We start from the raw sequence: 21,425 nt of genomic DNA on the forward strand, positions 1-21,425 counted from the left end.
GATTTCACTCTGGCAAACCCCTACCAAACTTCCTTGTAAATCTTCTCTTGCAGTTCTTTAGGTAATGATTCAATATCGTTTTTGAAATGAAGTTTAAATAACGGTCTCGGTGATGTCCAACATTTCATTCCTAGCCAATCTGGTTTCTTCTTCGTCAACGTCATGGTAAGTTACTTCAATGTCTCGGTCCCACTAAGGGTAAGTAATGACAATTCGGTGACCAACGAGCATGTTATAGGTAGGCCGAATTTTGCGGTTCCCAGTGGTGAAGTGACACCGCAACTGAAGCACTTGACTTTAATTCCTTCGCCCAAATAGTAAAACCGGCTCTGGCTAATTCTTCGGGGGTCGGGCCTCCCAGATACGAAGGCCATTTTCCTTTGAACGATTGAAGACGATTTTCAAAGTGGCAGTATTCCTACAAACACACAGGAAACGAATATTCGTCTTTCACAGGTTCGTTTCGATGAGGGTTGGGCGACATGGACAGGAGTTTGCTCAGGGCTGGATGACATCCGTAGGGGGGTAGACGTGAAGGTGAACATCCACCTTTAAAAAGAAACCCAGTAAAGCGTCCAAGAGGACGAGCGGCATCGCTTTCGCATCCCTCAGGTTTGACACGCACAGCATCACTTTCCATGACAGGGGTAGTGAGAACAAAGTTCCCATGATGCTTTACGGCATCGCTAAGGTCACAGCGTACAGCATCGTTCCCATCGCAAGGCTCACAATCGCATTCCACTTCAGAAGTCCCGCACTTGAATTGTGCCTTTCTAAACTTGTTTTGTGTTTCTCTGAAAGTATTCATCTTGTTCGCTTGGTCTTGGTAGTCACAATGAACTATCGATCTTGCCTAGGGTTCCTTTTTATATACAGACCAATACCGACGTGTCCATACGGTAAGGTGAAATGATTGGGAAGTCGCACTCGCTTCTGGTACACGATTTGATAGACTTTTTCCAAGGGTCGACTGACGATGTGGTGAGTGGGTAAACGTACAATCTTGTTGGGTTGATAGGTGGTCACCTCTAAGTGTTCATCCTCTCCAGATTGCAAGGCTTCTTTCAATACCCCAAAGTTGACCACTCGACTGGTACGATAATTCAGAGTCTGTCCTTTCACTTTGCACTCCGTGTGCACTTCTCCTTGTTTGTCCCGGTATTGGTAGCCGTAATTTTTAGGACCGCCACTCGCGAAACTTAGAATCTTGTCGTCGGGATGCTCGTCTGTCCAGGCTCCTAAACGGTCTCCTTCGATGTCAGGGTGCTGTTGACTCGGGTGATGGATGTAAATGCAACTGTCCGTGTCAAAGTACAGGACGCATTCTACTAACAGTTCTAAAGCTTCGTACAATTTTAAGCGAGCATGAGCTGTCACATAAGCCGCAATGATGACATTTCCAAAAGGGTCGTCTTGTACAAAGTCCAGATCTTCTTCGTAATTGACCAAGATCAAATCCTCGCGAACGACGTCCACGTGTTTCCTGAATTTGGTTTTGTCGTGAATCATCTGAAAGTAGCGGGAAGGTTCTGTCAAATATTCCGTCTTGGGTAAACACGGACGTTGTGCCATTTTACCCCACAAGCAATTTAACATCACTTTGGCAAACGATCGCCTGCCGTCGTTTTTCTCGATGTGATCTTAAGTAATGCCTTCTTGTGCCCAGTATTTCTCTTTGAATGTCTTTTGGTCTTCGGGAGTGTGACACCAGGAAGGATAGCCACTGGCTTCTTGTTTCAGTTTCAAAAAGGCATCCACGTAGTCGGCGAAAATGCCTTTCTGCGTGGGGTCACCCTTGTGGTATTGTTGTGTCTTGGGAAAGTGACAAATTTCGTACACTTCTAACAGTTGATATCCCATGTCCAGAGCTTTGAACAATTCCACGCTGACCCAGGTTCCCGTCAAAGCCCGTTCTTCCTGGGTGTGCTGACAAGGCTGATCTTGGTTGCAAGTTTCGGCACAAGTACGGCACAAAGGAAACATCAGTTTGCCTTGGCAATGGTGAGGTAAGACGGGATGGTATAGGTTCGTGGGAGGCAAAACTTTGCACTTGATCAAGCCTTCGTATTGTCGAATGTTTTTCAGGTCGATGTGTTCCGTTAACAATTGCGGGTGCCCTACAGGAAAGCGACAATATTTGCACACGTCGGGATACAGCGAACACACGTCCAAGTATTTGATTTCTTCTCCTTTCTCTTCGTCGGCTTGGTACAGCAAACAGGTGGCATTGGTCCGTCCTCCGTATAAACTATCCCTCGGGTACAGGGGGTCCATGAACTGGTAACTTTCCACGAGGCGTTTAAATTCGGGATCAGTTTTCAAACGGTGATCGTATTCGTGTTCCCACATTTCCACCACTTGGTATACTTCCTGTTCCAACTTTAGGCGTCGCTGACACGTGGCCTGGTACAAGTCTTCCATGGTTCGTTGTAAAAACTGATTTTTAGTGCCACGGTCAGGGTAACAGACGGACATCCGTGTAATAAGCAACCGTTAAACTCGTACACGTTCTTGGGGTTTTCTAAGTCCCAGCCATCGACCGAATGCGTTCCAATGGTCTTTTCACCCCCTCCGTTGCGGGCATGCTTAATCCATTTGTCTTCCTTTTCACACAAGTAATGTAACCAGCGTAGGGCTTTGACCGAGTATTGACGTTTGACATAGTTGGTCGATTGAGGACTGATGACAGCCACGGTGTTTTCAGGCATGAATCGTTATCGACACATTAAGGAACACGCTTTGGCAATGGTGCAAGCTTCTTTCAAAGGATCGACCCCTCCGTGTTCCATGAACAGTTCTCGAAATTTTCCACAGCAACGCCGTAAAATGTCCACGTCGGAATGACAATACTTTAGAATTTCTTCCTGAAAGTAGAAAGGGTCGGAGGGTTAGGGTTAGGGTCCATCGTATCCGGAGAAATTGTGAGACATCACCGTGGCATGACGATGACAATCTCCGTAACGTTCGATGTCCTCTTGGCTCCACGTCTTGTCGATGGGGTCTAAGACCCATCAGGGGAAATTGGCTAGCGTGTTCGGTCCCCGAAAATTTTTTTCACGCACTCCAGAAATCTTGCTACAGTAAGGGCAATGACTCACAATAGGTTCTTGAATGCACATTTCGCAGGCTCGATGAGCCACGCAGAAATTAGGAATGTGAATGCCGGTCTCTTGCATGCATTTGAAATCGAAAAAGATGAAATTGTCTTTCTTCTTGTGTTGATCCTCTTTCTCTGGTTGGGGTTGGTATTTTTGCACGTAGCATTGATGTTCCAAGTCCACGATGTGGTTTCTTTCCTGAACATACGTGTGCCTTGTCACTATTGGCACGTATGCCTTGTCCACACGCGGGGCACAATCTAAGCAGTTGACTAGCGCATTTTGTTCTGTGAACCTTGCGCCTTCAAATGTTGTTGGTAACAGGCAGGGCTGACAAACGTGCGCTGACAAGTTGAACAATGCACTGGTTCTTGCCCTTCGCTCAGACATGGTGGAGAGGCCAAACATCCTGAGCATTTCGAGCCACAATGCTTGTGTTGCTCTCGATTGTCATAGCCATAGTCACATTTGTCACAGTAATAACCGTATCGCAGGAATGCGGTGATACTGGTAACGGTATCGAAATGGTCATCGTGATGATAGACATGAATGTATTTTCCGTCCTTAAAGTCTTTCCCTCGAAACAACAGAGGCCCACGCATTTCTTGATGGTGCACTTTCAAGGTGTAGCGTGGAGCAAAATATCTTGCAATGTTTGCATCTCAGGAATGCCACAGGGTGTGTCTGTGGACAGTCCGGCTTGTTGCAACAGGAGTTCTGCTTCACTTCGTTGTTTGGCTCGGTCGGATCGTTGAATAATTTTCCAGGTTCTTTTCCATTCTACCGTGTCGTTCTTGTTGGCATAGGTTCGTCCCACCACGATGGCACGGGCTAAACACATCTGGTCTTGAGGGTTGTGAATTCGGACGAGTCTCTTTTTGGTGCTGCGAAGGTCGTTCACCAATAAGACTTTTTAGCGGCCAGTCCCTTGAGGAGGAGAGACGTGGGTCATGTCCAGTGTGGCTTTTCCATCGGTGATTCAAACTGGTCATTGGATTGTTGTACGTGTTGAATCTTGTCCATGACTTTGGAAGCAGTCAATTCTGCAGGGCTGCTAAACTCGATCCAAACAGGGGATTTCAAACTGTCGTGTTGTATGGAAAGTCTCAAGCGATCGTCTTCTTTGGCTTCACATTGTCGCTTTAGTGTGGTGAGTAAAGAATCCCACACATCGATGATGAACCCTTCTGCTTTCTCCAACGGTTCGTCGGACTTGAAATCTTTAAACTTCACCCTGTAAGTGTAAGCTGTGGTTCTAAATTTTCTAGAGGAGCGCTTTTCCGTCTCTCGAATGGAATAGTACTTTTCAGGGTTGACTAAGGGTGGTGAACTTTGTTTAGAGGGTTTGGATTCTGGTTCACTCATGTCCTCTTCAAAATCACTGGCATGAATTTGTGCCAAGACTTCAGCCCTGGTACGAGGCGATAGATCACGTTTCTGCCTCTTACTTTCTTCTTCTTTCTTCGCAAATGAATTGGATCGTTTCATCTTGAGTGCAAAACGTCAAATGACTAAAGTTTAAACACCATAGACTAATTTATAGTCATGGCAAACCAGCGTATATAAAAGGGTGTGTGTCTTGTCCTTTCACTATTCATTTCACTCTCAAACAGAGCACAACGATGGAAAAGACTACACAAATCGAACATTTCATCAGAGCTTTGCGAGAGGTCATTAGAAAATTCTCTTCAGACCAGCCGACGGACTACTCTCCTTCCTTTCGAGATAAAAGTCAAGATACTTGCTATATCTGTCAGAAGAAAGGGCATTGGTCGTCAGAGTGTCCAGACCGTCAAAAAAGGAAAAAGGGGCTAAAAAAGACAAAAGTCAAGATACCTGTTATTATTGTCAAGAAAAAGGACACTGGTCTCCAGATTGCCCAAAAAAGAAACAAGAGGAGTGAGAAGAAAAGAGGAATTCTTCAGAAGAAGAGAGGGATTCTTCAGAGGAAGAAAGCAGCCACGTAAAGAAAAAGAAACAGGAGAAGAAAAGAAGAAGGGAAGAAAGTGAGGAGGAAGAGGAGGAAAAGAATGTGACGGTGAAGAAATTTAAAAAACCAAGAGACTAAACAATGAGATAGAAGAAGTGTATGAACTTTTTAAAGTGCTCTGTTGTGAATTGTGAATTGGATTGTAAATATTTATAAAAGAATAAATTAGGTATAAAAGGTAAGTGTCTTTGGGTTTTGATTTTAAAATAAGAACGTTCACTCACGCACTCATACACAGACATGTACTATCGGAGTAAAATGTTTTTTTTTTTTTTTGTTTTTTTTTTGAGTTATTGGCAATTGAAAGTCTATCTCTTTTCGAGAAATGTGGGTGGCCTGAAAAGGGCCTTTTTTGGTGTAGGGGTGAGTTTAAGCAATCAACTTTAACTGCCTTAAGCCTTTGCCACGACCAAGGCCTACTTCTGGACTGCGTACTGTTGATGATGATGATGATGATTTGGTTGAAATCACTAAGGGTGGTACGGTAGGCTTAGTCACAGGGTTGACGTGTTTAGCTCGGGAAGGTCGTATTCTCTTCGGTCGTAATAAAGAAGTCTGATACATTTGTTTCAGACTTCTTAACTCCGCTAAAATGTCTAACAATACCGTGACCGTTTGATTTTCACACCCTTGTTTCTTTGCTGCTTCTTCTTGTTGTTGTTTTTTTCTTACCTCTTCTTGTTGCTGTTGTTGCTGTAGGAGAAAAGCTTGCTCCGCTTCCTTTTGCTGTTGCATAAATTTCTCCAATTCTTCTTTCTGTCTCTGTCTAAAATTCTCCACGTGCGGTAATGAAGAAGGAGACGAAGGTTCCGGAACAAATTCTTGCGAGGTAAGAAAATCCACAAAATCCCAATTTACCTCTTCTGAAAGTAAGTCCGGGTTCCCTTGGGAGGTCTCCACTGCTGGTGCACCCCAACTGATCGTTTTCTGAGTTTCCGTCATGTTGAATAACTGTCGCATAGATTGACTGCACACAGGCGCTAGCGAATCTATATAGACCACGTGACGTCACAGACTGCTCTCTTCGGATTGGATGCGGGCTGACTGAATTTTGTAACGCGTGTTTGGATTGGTCAACAAACTCAATCCGTTTCAATCCTTCCTCTACCTATAAATAAGCGCAGTTCACTGCATTGATTCACCTGTTCTCGGCGCCTCAACATGTGGACCGACGTACACTCTTCCACCCTTGTGTCAACGATGATGTTCCGGACGGACATACCCATGTATGTCCGATCCAACTGGACAGTTGTCCATAGGACAAACACCAGTCTGTGGATACGTAGGATCTACGTAGAAAGACAAGGATGCCTCAAAAGAGTCCTGATTTACGGTCCTACAGTGAGACGCAGCCTAAGGACAAGAAGAAGACCAATGCGGTGCCCCTTATGTTAATGGATACATTAACATAAAACCAAAGGCCCTTTTCAGGGCCACTCCGATCTCTCGAAAAGAGATAGACTTTCAATTGCCTACCCCTTTTTTTATTTTTTTATTTTTTTAAATTAAGGTCCTGACTCTGTTCCATTTTCCTTTGTCACTCAACAGTCCCAAACTCTATTCCCCATGTTCAATTCCCCTTAGCGCTCAACAGTCCCCCGATTTATTCCCCATGTTAAATTCCCATTGTCGCCAGGGTACAAACTTTTTTCTCTAATGTTAAATTTTCCATTGTCGCCAGGGTACAACCCCCCTATTTTAACATTAAAGTCCCATTGTCGCTAAAGTATCCCCATTAACTACTATGGGAAATGACCACGCTCGCCGTATACCATATATAGAGAGTACATTTATTATATTCAATATGCTTCTGACGAAGCACAAATCACTAATTTCACAAGCATATGTCACAATCAGTATAATGGTTTGATCGAACTGTTTCAGCTGACAATCAGTAGTGAAATCTAAATTGTGTATACGACTTTTTAAGTAAATGCATACGTTTATTAGCTGAGGATACTAGATTATTCAGGCCGTTAGAGAACTCTCCATTCCTATGAAATAAAAGACCTAAGTACTTATATTCATCTACAGCATCAATATATGCATTGCTTATACGAATTTATATTTTGCTTCTTTTTGTAAACCAAATAAGATACATTTTGTTTTCTCTATATTCATTGTACATTTCCAGTTTTCGGAACATCTGCTAAACACATCAAGAGTGTATTGCTTGTCGGCAGGATTATCTGCGACAAATATATAAATATATTATATATTATATCATATTATATATATATATATATATATATATATATATATATATATATATATATATATATATATATATATATATATATATATATATATATCAGCATGTTTGGAGGGTACAGCGTATTCTCGACACCCATTTACTAGTAAAATGCTCTTGGTCATTTAGATATAACGAGAAGAATAATGGAGATATATCTCCCTTTGTCTTGCACCTTTTTCACATGATAACAACCCCAGAAAATTCATTATTTACACAGATACATGATTTTGATATAATTAGAAATACTTGATATAACATTAAAACATTTTCCTATGATGCATACCGAGTGCAATTTATCCCATAATTCAACTCTCCGTACATTATGAGAGGCACTTTTAAAATCACCAAATATACAAAAAATAATAATCTTTTGTCTAATAAATTCAATACTGCTGTACAAATGAAAAATATTGTCTATTTAGGAATCGTCGCTCCTGAATCCAGCTTGAGTCTCTAATAATATTTTAATATCGTCAAGGAATTTAGACAATCTTAAATTAAGTTTTGCGGTAAAAGCTTACCAAAGCAGCTTACAAATGTAATAGGTCTGTAATTGGACATATCGGTGTGTGTGTGTGTGTGTGTGTATATCCATAAATGCAAAAAGAAGAGAGGTGCAAATGAGATTGCAGATACAAAATAAAGGAAAAGGAAATGGAAGTACAGAGAAAAGAGAAAGTGAAATGCAATTAAATTTAAAAGAATTAGAAATAGCATGCAGAAAGCAGTCCACACATCATGGTTCATTTTCTGATGTTACCAAAAAAAGGTAGCACGCTCTTTAAAAAGCATGTTGATCAATATGTTCCTCACTTTTAAAAAAATTGCCGAGAATATAAATTGGTCAAGAGAGCATCTGAACTTGTTACCACAAAGTGGACTTATTAGCTTTTGAAGTGCATACCTTACTGTTAATAGAAGCAAGTGCTGATTATGATTTGGTCAAAGAATTTATATTCTAGACTAATGAGTTGGTACCCGAGGCATATCGACAGTGGCTTCGGAGTTGCAAAACAGAAAACAGCCAAACCCATTACGAAATTGTTAAGGGAAAATAACTATTTGACAGGTGGTGTGCATATGAAAAGATTCATTAAGATTATAACAAACTTAGACAACTCATGTTAGCTGAAGAGTTCAAGAACTGCGTCCATTGTGACTCAAGACTTATCTTGATGAACGCCATGTAGACACTTTGGAAAACGCTACAAGTACAGCTGACGAATATTGCTTGGCTCACAAAGTTTCATTTGTCATTAAGTTTTCCACTCAGCAGGTCCTTAGTAAGAAAACGAACCAGTCTCAAGCGAGTACATACAAATTTCACTCTTTCACAACTTATAGGAATCAAGCTTCAGATAAGACTGATCAGAAATCAGTATCTCTCCCGACATGCACTTATCACGAGAAACTATGGCACGTTATTTCTGATCGATTTAAGTTACAAACAATAAGCAATACAATAAAGGCAGAGCTGTTCCAAATACTCTTGTTCTCAGACGTCTAGGTTGTGGTCATGTATTGGAAACATGTCATTTTGGGTTTAAACACACACAGTCTGATTTCATTATGGTAAATTATGAACCATTAATATCGAAAGTTTCTATGTCACTTATTTATGGATCGGCCAATCCTATCCCTATCAAACTATTAAGGGACACACGAGTTTCTCAGAGTATTTTATGATCTTTAATTATTTTTCATTTATTATTTATTATTTTATTATTAGTACCTTTGTCTTTGGCAGAGAAGTCCCCTTCTAATGAAAGTATTCTTTTTCAGGGAGCAGAATGCAGTTTTATTCAAATTCCATCCCATAATGTTAATTTAACATCAGACTTAGTTTCATGACCAGTGACTATCGGCGCTGTATATTCTTTTCTCATTGAGGACTTAATTTATTGCTAACCAGTTGCTTAGATGGAAGTAGTATATGGGGCCACCCTAGCGACAATGGGAATTAGCATTACAAAACCCCTTGGGCCACTCTAGCGACAAGGGAAATTTAACATGGAGAAAAACCCTGGGTCACTCTAGCGACAAGGGGAATTGAACATGGAAATTGAACATGGGAATGTCACCTGGGGATCAGTGGGAATTAAACATTGGTAACGTCATAGGTTTATAGGGTCAAAACCTTTTATAGGGTGAAATGTATTTGTAGGGACAAAGGGTTGATAGGGACAAACATAGACATACAGAAACAAACAAATACACATTGAAACACACAGAAAAGAGGACAGAAATATTCTAAAGAAAGACTCACAGATAGAATAGAGACTCGATAAAGAAAAGTCTGTTGTATGGGTTCAAAACATTTATTCAAGTACATATATACATGGGCTCTCTGGCCTGTGCTTTGGTCTAAGCACTATCCATTAAATACATAAACATTTGAACATAAAAGAAACATATTTACGGGTTGTTTAGTTATTGACTCTAGTAAACTAATGTTTAAAATTAACGTTCACTCCTTTCTAAAATCACTTCATATGCAACGAATTTACATTAAATGTTCGTTTATAAGAAAAAGTTAAAACAAAACAAGTAACAAACAATCAAATAAGAGAAAGTTCGTGTTTGTCTCTCTATCCGTTACACACGTTGTTTAAAATCTGGTCAGCTACCACTTGTGTCCCAGCATAGATGTTTCCGATCTCGTATTCCCTGTCAGTCGTAAATCTGCTGTTACGTCCATCGTGCTAGGTACACTTATCGGTAAGCAGATCAAGAGCAGTGATCGTCTTCTTCCCATGGAGGTACAACATATGCCATATGAATAGTCACTTTTCCATCGGTGATGTCAAATTCTTCTCTCACCGACCGCACGTCTTCAATAGCCCTCAAAAGTTTGGAAGAAGTTATTTCTGCAGGTGTGCTAAATCCGAGACATACAGGCGAGTTCAAACTGTCGTGATACATAGATAGGCTCAAACGACCTTCATCTTTGACTTGGCAATGACATTTGAGTTCCTCTAACAGTGAGTCAAGTAGATCCGTAATGAAACCTGATACTTCCTCGGCTGGAACGTCAGACGCGAAGTCTTTAAATTTCACCCTGTAGGTGTAAGTTGTCGTTCTAAATTTTCTCGAGGTCGCTGTCTGGGTCATTTGGATGCTAAAATACTCCTTTAGGTCTATTGAATCCTTTCCTTTCTTGAACGCACTTTGCTGTGACGGTATGGTGGTGAAAGAGGTCAATGATGTTTGTTCCTTCTCTTTTTTCTTCTGCGTAGAGTTATTCGTCTTTCTCGTCGCTTGTCCTCGCAATGAAGTGTCGTTCTTGGAAGTCGTCCCTTTTTATACTGGGTGATATCAGCATGTCCATAAGGTAAAGTTTTGTGGTCTGGAAGTTTCACTGGTTGCACGTAGTTTGTCATGGCATTAGCACATAACAACTAAGATGTGGTATTGCATTGGTGATGTGATCGTGAGGCATAGAATCACACCCGAGTTTCTCGTTGGACTTGAGTCTTACGCTCTATACTTGCTGTTTGAAAGGATTCATTTTTGTCGATTGGTCTTGGTAGTGACAATGAACTATTGGTCTTGGACGTTGTCCCTTTTTATATGCCGACCAATATCGATGTGACCGTACGGCAACGTAAAGTGATTGGGAAGTCTCACTCGCTTCTGGTACACGATTTGATAGATTCTTTCCAGGGGTCGACTGACGATGTGGTGAGTGGGTAAACGTACAATCTTGTTCGGTTGGTGAGTGGTCACTTTAAAGTTTCCATCCTCTCCCGATTGCAAGGCTTCTTTCAATACCCCAAAGTTGACCACTCGACTGGTACGATAATTCAGAGTCAGTCCTTTCACTTTGCACTCCGTGTGCACTTCTCCTTGTTTGTCCCGGTATTGGTAGCCGTAATTTTTGGGACCGCCACTCGCGAAACTTATAATCTTGTCGTCGGGGTGTTCGTCTGCCCAGGCTCCTAAACGGTTTTCTTCGATGTTAGGGTGTTGCTGACCCGGTCGATCGATGTAGATGCAACTGTCCGTGTCAAAGTACAGGACGCGTTCCCCTAACAGTTCTAAAGCTTCGTACAATTTTAAGCGAGCATGAGCTGTAACGTAAGCCGCAATGATGACATTTCCAAAAGGGTCGTCTTGTACAAAGTCCAGATCTTCTTCGTAATTGACCAAGATCAAATTCTCTCGAACGACGTCCACGTGTTTCATGTATTTGGTTTTGTCGTGAATCATCTGGAAGTAGCGGGAAGGTTCTGTCAAATATTCCGTCTTGGGTAAACACGGTCGTTGTGCCATTTTACCCCACAAGCAATTTAACATCACTTTGGCAAACGATCGCCTGCCTTCGTTTTTCTCGATGTGGTCTAAAGAGATGCCTTCTTGTTCATAGTATTTCTCTTTGAATTGTATTTGGTCTTCGGGAGTGTGACACCAGGAAGGATAGCCACTGGCTTCTTGTTTCAGTTTCGAAAAGGCATCCACGTAGTCAGCGAAAATGCCTTTCTGACTGGGATCACCCTTGTGATATTGTTGTGTCTTGGGAAAGTGGCAAATTTCGTACACTTCTAACAGTTGGTATCCCATGTCCAGAGCTTTGAACAATTCTACGCTGACCCAGGTTCCCGTCAAGGCACGTTCTTCCTGGGTGTGCTGACAAGGTTGGTCTTGGTTGCACGTTTCGGCACAAGTACGGCACAATGGAAACATCAGTTTGCCTTGACAATGGTGAGGTAAGACGGGATGGTATAGGTTCGTGGGAGGCAAAACTTTACACTTGATCAAGCCTTCGTAGTGTCGAATGTTTTTCAGGTCGATGTATTCCGTTAACAATTGCGGGTGCCCTACAGGAAAGCGACAATATTTGCACACGTAGGGATACAGAGAACACACGTCCAAGTATTTGATTTCTTCTCCTTTCTCTTCGTCGGCTTGGTACAGCAAACAGGTGGCATTGGTCCTTCCTCCGTACAAACTATCCCTCGGGTTCAGCGGGTCCATGAACTGGTAACTTTCCACGAGGCGTTTAAACTCGGGATCGGTTTTCATACGGTGATCGTACTCGTGTTCCCACATTTCCACCACTTGGTATCCTTCCTGTTCCAACTTTAGGCGCCGCTGACAAGTGTCCTGGTACAAGTCTTCCATGGTTCGTTGTAAAAACTGATTTTTAGTGCTACGATCAGGGTAACAGACGGGACATCCGTGAAATAAGCAACCGTTAAACTCGTACACGTTCTTGGGGTTTTCTAAGTCCCAGCCATCTACCGAATACGTTCCGATGGTCTTTTCACCCCCTCCGTTGCGGGCATGCTGAATCCATTTGTTTTCCTTGTCGCACAAGTAATGTAACCAACGTAGGGCTTTGACCGAGTATTGACGTTTGACAAAGTTGGTCGTTTGAGGGCTGATGACAGCCACGGTGTTTTCAGGCATGAATCGTTATCGATACATTAAAGAACACGCTTTGGCAATGGTGCAAGCTTCTTTCAAAGGATCGACCCCTCCGTGTTCCATGAACAGTTCTCGAAATTTTCCACAGCAACGCCGTAAAATGTCCACGTCGGAACGACAATACTTTAGCATTTCTTCCTGAAAGTCGAAAGGGTCCGAGGCGTGAGCCTGGTACCAAGCGTAGAAAGCTTCTCGTTGTTCGGTACGCATGTTGTCGGGGTCGTAATAGTGAGCCTCAGGTAAATGGGGTAGAACGGCGTGTTGATTGGCTTCCGTATTGAAAAAGTGTGGAAAGTACCCTTTAGCCATTTCTGTCATTCCAAACGTTTTAGGCATTCGACTCAAAGGCATGGCCAAATAGCTCATCGAATCTTTAAACTGTACTTGTCCCACTTGCATGAAAATGATTTTGGCTCCGTTCAGAGTCACTTTAGGACGTTCGGTGCCATGTTCCGTATAGTATCTGAGAAGAAACTGTCCATCGTATCCGGAGAAATTGTGAGCCATCACCGTGGCATGACGATGACAATCTCCGTAACGTTCGATGTCCTCTTGGCTCCACGTCTTGTCGATGGGGTCTAAGACCCATCGAGCGAAATCGGCTAGCGTGTTCGGTCCCCGAAAGATTTTTTCACGTCCTCCAGGAATCTTGCTGCAGTGAGGGCAATGACTGAAGATAGGTTCTTGAATGCACTTCTCGCACGCTCGATGAGCCACGCAGAAATTAGGAATGTGAATGCCAGTCTCTTGCATGCATTCGAAATCGAAAAAGATGAAATTCCTTTTCTTCTTGTGACCATCCTCTTTCTCTGTTTCGGGTTGGTATGTTTGCACGTAGCATTGGTGTTTCAAGTCCACGATGTGATGACAAATGTGACATTTTTTTCCTGAACATACGTGTGCCTTGGTACTATTGGTACGTATGCCTTGTCCACACGTAGGGCACAATCTCAGGAGTTGACAAGCACATTTCTGCTGTGAACCTTGCGTCTTCAGATGTTGTTGGTAACAGGCAGGGCTGACAAACGTGCGCAGACAAGCAGGACAATGCAATGGTTTTGGCCCTTCGCTCAGACAGAGTGGAGAGGCCAAACATCCTCGGCATTTCGATCCACGGTCACATTTCTCACAGTAATATCTGTATCCCAGGAATCCGGGGATGGCGGTAATGGTATCGAAATGTTCATCGTGATAATAGACATGAATGTATTTTCCGTCCTTAAAGTCTTGGCCTCGAAACAACAGAGTTCCGCGCACTTCTTGAGGGTGCACTTTCAAGGTGTATCGTGGAGCTAGGGCATCTTGCAATTTTTGCATCTCAGGAATGCCACAGGGTGTGTCTTTGGACAGTCCGGCTTGTTGTAACAGGAGTTCTGCTTCATTTCATTGTTTGGCTCAATCGGATCGTTGAATAGTTTTCCAGGTTCTTTTCCATTCTACCGTGTCGTTCTTGTTGGCATAGGTTCGTCCCACCACGATGGCACGGGCTAAACACATCTGGTCTTGAGGGTTGTTAATTCGGACGAGACTTGTTTTGGTGTTGCGAAGGTCGTCCACCAATAAGACCTTTTTGCGTCCAGTCCCTTGAGGAGGAGAGACGTGGGCCATTTTCAGTGTGGCTTTACCATCGGTGATGTCAAACTGATCATTAGATTGTTGTACGTGTTGAATCTTGTCCATGACTTTGGAAGGGGTTAGTTCTGCGGGTCTGCTAAACTCGATCCAAACAGGGGATTTCAAGCTGTCGTGATCTATGGATAGTGTCAAGAAATCGTCTTCTTTGGGTTGACATTGTCGCTTTAGTGTGGTGAGCAAAGAATCCCACATCTCGGTGATAAACCCTTCTGCTTTCTCCAATGGTACGTCGGACTTGAAATCTTTAAACTTCACCGTGTAAGTGTAAGTCGTGGTTCTAAATTTTCTAGAGGGTCGCTTTTCCGTCTCTCGAATGTGATAGTACTTTTCAGGGTTAACTGGTGGACTTTGGTTTGGAGTGGGCTCTCTATGTCTGGTTGCAGACGTGGAAGGTGTTGGTTCAGGTTTGCTCATGTCTTCGTTTTGAGCGAACACTTCTTTTCGTGTGTGAGGCGATACGTCACTTCGCTGCCTCTTACGTTCTTCTTCTCTCTCACTGAAATCGTGCGATCGTTTCATCTCGATTGCTGATTCAGAAATGATTTAACCAAGTTCATTCTCTCCATATATACCCTCTCTACCTCTTGTTGTCACAATGACTTAGTATATTTCACAAGGGCAAATGAAAGCCAAGCATATAGGAGCCCAACGACAGCGGTGCGTCTTAAACACCTCATGCATCTTGATGACACTTCGATTCAAACCCTACCACGAAAGATAAAGTTGCAAGAAAAAAACCCAGACAGTTGGTGTCTTCAAGAGAGCTAGAGACGCCGGCACTGTGTCGCTGGGACACGTACGTACTCCAGAAAACTACGCCAAAAAAAAATCATAGAACGATTTTTTTTCTTCCATCTTTAAATCTTTGGATAAAATAAAAGCTTGAGTTTGCACAATTCTGGTATCTTAACTTTATCCTATTTTGGAACTGCAACATGTCACGGAATTTTTTTACAGTTTTTCAGAAAAAAAGACAATCACACGGCTTTTTCAAGAATGAAGCAAGCGACATTGCACTGTATAACCCTGCCTATGGTTAACTCTGAATTCTAAAGTCAAAACATGGGTTCAGGAAAAAATGTAATAATGTTCGTCTTAGGAGGATAGGACGAACATTGTTACATTTTTTCCTGAACCCATGTTTTGACTTTAGAATTCAGAGTTAACCATAGGCAGGGTTATTATACAGTGCAATGTCGCTTGCTTCATTCTTGAAAAAGCCGTGTGATTGTCTTTTTTTCTGAAAAACTGTAAATTTAATGTTAGAAGAAAAAAATTCCGTGACATGTTGCAGTTCCAAAATAGGATAAAGTTAAGATACCAGAATTGTGCAAACTCAAGCTTTTATTTTATCCAAAGATTTACTGATGGAAGAAAAAAAATCGTTCTACAATTTTTTAGAGTGTAAACTTTTGAAAAAATAAGATGACAAACGGAACAGTTCGCGTAATTATGGTGACCACTGATCACAATTTTGGAGAGGTATCTTCAAACGGAAACATATTTCATTAGGGTATAAATCAAAACCACAGAGAGAGAGAGAGAGAGAGAGAGAGAGAGAGAGAAAGCATGTATTCCTACTTTAAAAATATCACGACACGTACGTTTGTTTTTTTACGGTATATTTTCCTTATGAAAGTTTCAAAGAAACACTCATTCCACTTACATAAGATAAGATAAGAATTCTTTATTTCAGACTACATAGTCTATACATCTAAATTAAAATACAGATATAAAGTAAAATCACTGAAAACATAAAAGAACATATAGAACATAACAATCACATCCATAGAAAAAACACACCCTTTAAAAAATATCACAAGAGTGAACTGAAGACGCATGTGATTAAAGAGTGACCACAGAAAAGTACATCCAAACAAGTCGTGATATATTTCGTAACATGACTAACATAATTTCCATGAGTCGCCCATGGCGTGATCATTTGTGTGTTAGTTTTATTGTTTGTGAAGTGACTAATGGTCAGGTACAGAAAAACGCGTCTGATCATCTCGCGGTGCGAATAACAAGTGAAACCAATTTGAAGCTAAGGCGGTGGAAAATATCGACTGACCAATGAAGTCACTTACAATGTGCAACACATTGTTTGGTTGTAAATTCAGGGCAAGTAGAGTAGCGACCAGCCGCAGAATAAAAAAAAAAAAAAAAAAACACGTCCGATCTTGTCACTGTGCGAAACGGTACTGAAGTCAATTCGAAGCGAAAGCGGTAAGAAAATAAGTATAGCCAGTGAAATCGTTTATGATGAGTGATGCATTGTTTTTTTCTTAGGCAGTGTGGCAAAATAATGCCAACGCAAGAGCGTTGTTACCATTGCAGTGCAGACAGATTGGAGAGTGTAAACGTACAAACCCTTTGTTGCGTATTGTACCATTTCTTCTTGCCAGATCAAATACTAAACGGCCACAGTACTGGTTCACGTTTTGAAACTGACAAACATTTTTAATCTTACTCAAACATTTTGACAAGCACACTCACATGAATAGAGACAGAAGTGTAAAATATCGGTTGGCCCAATGAAGTCACTTACAATGCGTAACACAATGTTTGGTTGTAAATTCAGAGCAAGTAGTGTAGCGACCAGCCGCAGAATTAAATAAAAGCAAAAAACACGTCCGATCTTGTCACTGTGCGAAAAGGTACTGAAGTCAATTCGAAGCGAAAGCGGTAAGAAAATATGTATAGCCAATGAAATCGTTTATGATGAGTGATGAATTGTTTTTTCTTAGGTGGTGTGGCAAAATAATGTCAACGCAAGAGCGTTGTTACCACTGCAGTGCAGACAGATTGGAGTGTAAATGTACAATCCCTTTGTTGCGTATTGTACCATTTCTTCTTACCACATGAAAATATTAAACGGCCACAGTACTGGTTCGAGTTTTGAAACTGACAAACATTTTTAATCTTACTCAAACATTTTGTCAAGCACACTCACATCAACAGAGACAGATGTGTTACAGTACCAGGTGTCAGTTTTTTGTTATTTTTTTCCCTTCAAGCTAGTGATTTTGGGGTTTGTATGAAGTAAAGAAACTAAAAGTACAGTGAACCTCAAGGATGATAACCCAAGCTGTCTATCCATTGATGTATGTATTTACATCAGAAGAAATATGATCCTAAAACAAAAAGATATAAGGCAAGCATGATTAGAACAAACACAAAGACAGCAAAATTGTAGTAACAAAGGTATGTTTTCCTTCACGTCCGCGTAACTTAAAGTTTCAATCCCCTTGCAAGACAAACTTGGTACCTTTTGTAGAGCTTGAAATAAAAAACTGAACAAACTTAAACACTTTGCTATAGATACATGCATTTTCTTTTTTGCAGCAACAGACTAAACAACATAAATAAATTAAATCTTCTAGCAAAAAAGAAATACATCATAAAAATAGAATTAAAGATTAACGATGACTAACCAACAAAACCGAATTTAACAAAGGCAATGACATGTGTAGAAATGCCTCCCAGTTTGAGAAAGTATTTGGAAGTCATATGCCATGTACCAACAACTTGAAAAAAAATGTATAAACAGAGAGAAACCTTAATTCAAAATTTAATTTTGTTCCAAATTGTTTGTGTTTTTTAGGGAATATACCTAAGCACTAATAAAGGGTGGAACAGGGAAGATACACATACAAGCTTTGATATTTCTGAAAAAAATGAGGTGATATTCCTACAGTTCTTAACCAGCTATATATGCTGGGACGGGTCTGTTGGATATCCACAAATAAAGAAGTACAGATTCTGGTCACGTTGCAAGTGTGGGGGTGTTTTGGAAAATGGTAAAACTTGGATACACTATTTTCTCGTGACACTTATAAAGTGAAGAGTCTGTACAACTGTCAGAAGCCAAAGTCATATAACTTTTGTACGGTTTGTAAAGATTTCCACTGTAGAAAATGTGAAGTATCACAAGTTATTATCACAAACAGAAATGGAACATAGAGGCTTGACAGTTGTTGTTTAGACACCTCCGCTCAACTTCACAACTTACTTGCTCTGTCTCATATTTTGATCTTAAGGAAAGATCATCTTTGTGCAGCAACAGTGGTAACAGCAGGAGGAGACGCCGTCACTGCTGTCGAAAAAGGGTAGTTCTTTTAAAAATGCGTTTAGTATATTTTTTAAAAATATCAGATGAAGAAACGTGTGTTAAAACAGGGTTGGTAGAATGTATTCAGCGACAAAGTAGAAGTGACTGAGAGAAGGAGACAACGTTGTCGAGTGGCGTAGTTTTCTGGAGTACGTACGTGTCCCAGCGACACAGTGCCGGTGTCTCTAGTTCTCTTGAAGACACCAACTGTCTGTGTTTTTTTCTTGCAACTTTATCTTTCGTGGTAGGGTTTGAATCGAAGTGTCATCAAGATGCGTGAGGTGTTTAAGACGCACCGCTGTCGTTGGGCTCCTATATGCTTGGCTTTCATTTGCCCTTGTGAAATATACCAAGTCATTGTGACAACAAGAGGTAGAGAGGGTATATATGGAGAGAATGAACTTGGTTAAATCATTTCTGAATCAGCAATCGAGATGAAACGATCGCACGATTTCAGTGAGAGAGAAGAAGAACGTAAGAGGCAGCGAAGTGACGTAAGTAGTATATGGGGCCACCCTAGCGACAATGGGAATTAGCATTACAAAACCCCTCGGGCCACTCTAGCGACAAGGGAAATTTAACATGGAGAAAAACCCTGGGTCACTCTAGCGACAAGGGGAATTGAACATGGAAATTGAACATGGGAATGTCACCTGGGGATCAGTGGGAATTAAACATTGGTAACGTCATAGGTTTATATTGTCAAAACCTTTTATAGGGTGAAATGTATTTGTAGGGACAAAGGGTTGATAGGGACAAACATAGACATACAGAAACAAACAAATGCACATTGAAACACACAGAAAAGAGGACAGAAATATTCTAAAGAAAGACTCACAGATAGAATAGAGACTCGATAAAGAAAAGTCTGTTGTATGGGTTCAAAACATTTATTCAAGTACATATATACATGGGCTCTCTGGCCTGTGCTTTGGTCTAAGCACTATCCATTAAATACATAAACATTTGAACATAAAAGAAACATATTTACGAGTTGTTTAGTTATTGACTCTAGTAAACTAATGTTTAAAATTAACGTTCACTCCTTTCTAAAATCACTTCATATGCAACGAATTTACATTAAATGTTCGTTTATAAGAAAAAGTTAAAACAAAACAAGTAACAAACAATCAAATAAGAGAAAGTTCGTGTTTGTCTCTCTATCCGTTACACACGTTGTTTAAAATCTGGTCAGCTACCACTTGTGTCCCAGCATAGATGTTTCCGATCTCGTATTCCCTGTCAGTCGTAAATCTGCTGTTACGTCCATCGTGCTAGGTACACTTATCGGTAAGCAGATCAAGAGCAGTGATCGTCTTCTTCCCATGGAGGTACAACATATGCCATATGAATAGTCACTTTTCCATCGGTGATGTCAAATTTTTCTCTCACCGACCGCACGTCTTCAATAGCCCTCAAAAGTTTGGAAGAAGTTATTTCTGCAGGTGTGCTAAATCCGAGACATACAGGCGAGTTCAAACTGTCGTGATACATAGATAGGCTCAAACGACCTTCATCTTTGACTTGGCAATGACATTTGAGTTCCTCTAACAGTGAGTCAAGTAGATCCGTAATGAAACCTGATACTTCCTCGGCTGGAACGTCAGACGCGAAGTCTTTAAATTTCACCCTGTAGGTGTAAGTTGTCGTTCTAAATTTTCTCGAGGTCGCTGTCTGGGTCATTTGGATGCTAAAATACTCCTTTAGGTCTATTGAATCCTTTCCTTTCTTGAACGCACTTTGCTGTGACGGTATGGTGGTGAAAGAGGTCAATGATGTTTGTTCCTTCTCTTTTTTCTTCTGCGTAGAGTTATTCATCTTTCTCGTCGCTTGTCCTCGCAATGAAGTGTCGTTCTTGGAAGTCGTCCCTTTTTATACTGGGTGATATCAGCATGTCCATAAGGTAAAGTTTTGTGGTCTGGAAGTTTCACTGGTTGCACGTAGTTTGTCATGGCATTAGCACATAACAACTAAGATGTGGTATTGCATTGGTGATGTGATCGTGAGGCATAGAATCACACCCGAGTTTCTCGTTGGACTTGAGTCTTACGCTCTATACTTGCTGTTTGAAAGGATTCATTTTTGTCGATTGGTCTTGGTAGTGACAATGAACTATTGGTCTTGGACGTTGTCCCTTTTTATATGCCGACCAATATCGATGTGACCGTACGGCAACGTAAAGTGATTGGGAAGTCTCACTCGCTTCTGGTACACGATTTGATAGATTCTTTCCAGGGGTCGACTGACGATGTGGTGAGTGGGTAAACGTACAATCTTGTTCGGTTGGTGAGTGGTCACTTTAAAGTTTCCATCCTCTCCCGATTGCAAGGCTTCTTTCAATACCCCAAAGTTGACCACTCGACTGGTACGATAATTCAGAGTCAGTCCTTTCACTTTGCACTCCGTGTGCACTTCTCCTTGTTTGTCCCGGTATTGGTAGCCGTAATTTTTGGGACCACCACTCGCGAAACTTAGAATCTTGTCGTCGGGGTGTTCGTCTGTCCAGGCTCCTAAACGGTTTTCTTCGATGTTAGGGTGTTGCTGACCCGGTCGATCGATGTAGATGCAACTGTCCGTGTCAAAGTACAGGACGCGTTCCCCTAACAGTTCTAAAGCTTCGTACAATTTTAAGCGAGCATGAGCTGTCACGTAAGCCGCAATGATGACATTTCCAAAAGGGTCGTCTTGTACAAAGTCCAGATCTTCTTCGTAATTGACCAAGATCAAATTCGCTCGAATGACGTCCACGTGTTTCATGTATTTGGTTTTGTCGTGAATCATCTGGAAGTAGCGGGAAGGTTCTGTCAAATATTCCGTCTTGGGTAAACACGGTCGTTGTGCCATTTTACCCCACAAGCAATTTAACATCACTTTGGCAAACGATCGCCTGCCTTCGTTTTTCTCGATGTG

The sequence above is a fragment of the Sinohyriopsis cumingii genome, unplaced genomic scaffold (genome assembly GCF_028554795.1).
Source record: "Sinohyriopsis cumingii isolate HCF-2022 unplaced genomic scaffold, ASM2855479v2 utg000573l, whole genome shotgun sequence".
Taxonomy (NCBI): domain Eukaryota; kingdom Metazoa; phylum Mollusca; class Bivalvia; order Unionida; family Unionidae; genus Sinohyriopsis; species Sinohyriopsis cumingii.